General features: G+C 36.0%; 1 protein-coding gene across 43 annotated transcripts in view; it reads left to right on the forward strand.

Moving 5' to 3' along the window:
• The window catches only part of LOC106872422 (protocadherin gamma-A3), a 430,239-nt gene that overhangs the window by 51,544 nt on the left and 376,195 nt on the right, over nucleotides 1-2,500 (forward strand). For 39 of the 43 annotated variants that reach the window (XR_016243939.1, XR_016243950.1, XR_016243954.1 and 36 more), the window contains exon 1: nucleotides 1,926-2,045. The exons of the other annotated variants lie outside the window; for them this stretch is intronic. The gene's annotated coding sequence lies outside the window, so the exon portion shown is untranslated. Of the gene's footprint in view, nucleotides 1-1,925; nucleotides 2,046-2,500 lie in introns of those variants that run through there. 43 annotated transcript variants of the gene reach the window in all.

A 2,500-nucleotide genomic window follows, 5' to 3' on the forward strand; every position in this document is an offset into this window, starting at 1 on the left:
TGTTGTTGCTGCTGCTGTTGTTAGCCCCAGTTTGAGTAGACCAGTGATGGAAGGCGCTCCAACCATGACATCCCATCTTTTTTTCCTATATACAAGGAACTCCGAAACCACATAACATACACAATGTGTCTTTCATTAACATGGTAAAGTGTAATTTGAGGTAGATTTGGCTGCTATTTCTAGAAGATCAAGTTTCCACTTACAAGCTCCTGCATTTAGTGATCAAATTTGTATAAATCAATCACAGATCAACCCCTGCCCCTCCAAATCAATAATAAAACTGTGCATACATACATACATACATACATACATACATACATACATACAAATAACATACATATACATATATGTATGTAAATATATTTGTATATGTATGGTTGTACATGAATACATATAAATTTATCTGTCTGTCTGTTTGTCTGTCTGTTTATCATCTCTTTATTTATATATGTGTGTGTGTGTGTGTGTTCGTGTGTTCGTGCGTTTGTGTGTGTGTTTTTGTGTGGGTGTGTTTGTGTGTGTTCAGTTACATAAGTATCTACATGTATAAATGCATAAATATGCATACACTTGTATGTTTATGTATTTCTCTCTGCGTGTGTGTGTGTGTGTGCGCGTGTGTGTGTGTGTGTGTGTCCGTGCGTGTCTGTGTGTATGAATGTCAGTTTGTATTCCATGCTAAACAGAGTAAATATTGCGGTGTTTATGCTTCAATGTGGACACGTAAGAACGTATGCATGCGCAAAGTAAAGTATATGTAAAAATATGTGACACTTAATGTACATACACATAACGCATATATGCATTTGTGGACACACACACACACAAACATATACATACATTCATGACTACATCAGTAAGTGCCTACATGTTTTCTTTCTTTTTGTCTTTTCTTTTTTCTCTCTTTCTTTTTTTTCCAAATCCTTCAAACTGTAAAGTTGTCATCTCTTCTCAAGTCTTCTTTAATTGCCTATACATACATACCTATATCTATGTATATATATATATATATAAATATATACAAACATAAATATATATATATATGTATGTATATATATATGTATGTATATATATATGTATGTATGTATGTATATATGTATGTATGTATGTATGTATATATGTATGTATGTACTTATATATTTATATGTGTGGATGCATCTGTGTATGTCTGTATATGCTATGAGTGTATGTGTGTGTGTGTGTGTGTGTGTCAGTAATTCTGTTGACTGTGTGAAGTAAGAGGGTTGCCAGTTAATACGAGGCCTACCCTCGTTCGTACTCCGAGGCTATTTAGGCAGCACCAGTAGTAATATCAATGCAGCAGGAGCAGCAACAACAGAAACAACAGCAGCAGCAGCAGCAACAACAACAGAAACAACAGCAGCAACAGCAGCAGCAGCAGTGAAAGTAGCGTATTCTATATTTCTCTCAACATATATGAGGAGGGAAGGAGAAATTTCCACCTCTTTTCCAACTGTCATTTTTAGTTTTTAGTGTCTGTTATTAGTTATTATTATTTTTTTTCTTATATCTAACTATCTAACTACACCCCGACCCCCACCCTCCTGCCATCGTCTTTTTCTTCTTCTTCTTGTTAAGCTCTGATGGTGTCCTCAACTTGGAATCTCCCTCGATCCGTGCGGAAGTTCCTCGACTAAACAGTGAGAGCTAAAAGCTAAAACGAGCTAAAGCGAGCAGGCTGTCAGTCAGTCAGGCGGGCAGGCGAGCAGGCAGACAGGCGAGCCAGCTCGCTGCACACTTGCACACGGAAAAGCAGCGTATAGGTAATAAAGTGACAAACCTTAGAGAGGTAGAGGAATGCTCCACTGTGATTAGCTGACTCTATTCCTGACTGCTGGAGCATGTGACCGCTACTCTCTACCCCTCCTCAGCAACATCTTAAACAATTACAACATCAACCAGTTGTTCACTTTTCCCATCTCTACTCCGCTACAACTGTTGGCTAAATATGCTGGAGTTTTACAAAAGTATTCTTCTTCGGCTTTATGGAATACAACACAGAAACTTGGATCCTCTACAGAAAGGTACGCCTTTTTCCTTACTTTCTGTTCCAAGCCAAAACTATGAACTCTGTGCAAATTAGTCCTATTTTTTTTTTGAATATACTTGTTTTTTTTTTTATATATATTATTATTTTTTTTTTTTTGTTAGTTTCGCTTTCATTAGTTCCTACTTTGGTTATAAGAAGTTCTAATCCTAAGGAAGAAAAAGCAGAAAGGAAATATTTAAAAAATTCTTAAAAGGAAAAGAAATAATAAAAAAAAGTTGAACAAAAAAAATTAACAAAAACAACTTTTTTTTTTTCACTTTTTCTGTGTGCTTCAACACAGCCGGTATCTTTTCTTTCTTTTTTCTTTTTTTTTTTTTGATGATTTCTTCAAAAAGTCAGAGACACAAAAGTAGTAAATGCCAATCATTCTTACATATCTAACCCCACCCTACTCCCCCCTCTCCCACATTCACTCCAATCCTACACACC

Source organism: Octopus bimaculoides, chromosome 13, assembly GCF_046866305.1.
Source record: "Octopus bimaculoides isolate indiv1 chromosome 13, ASM4686630v1, whole genome shotgun sequence".
Classification (NCBI taxonomy): Eukaryota; Metazoa; Mollusca; class Cephalopoda; order Octopoda; family Octopodidae; genus Octopus; species Octopus bimaculoides.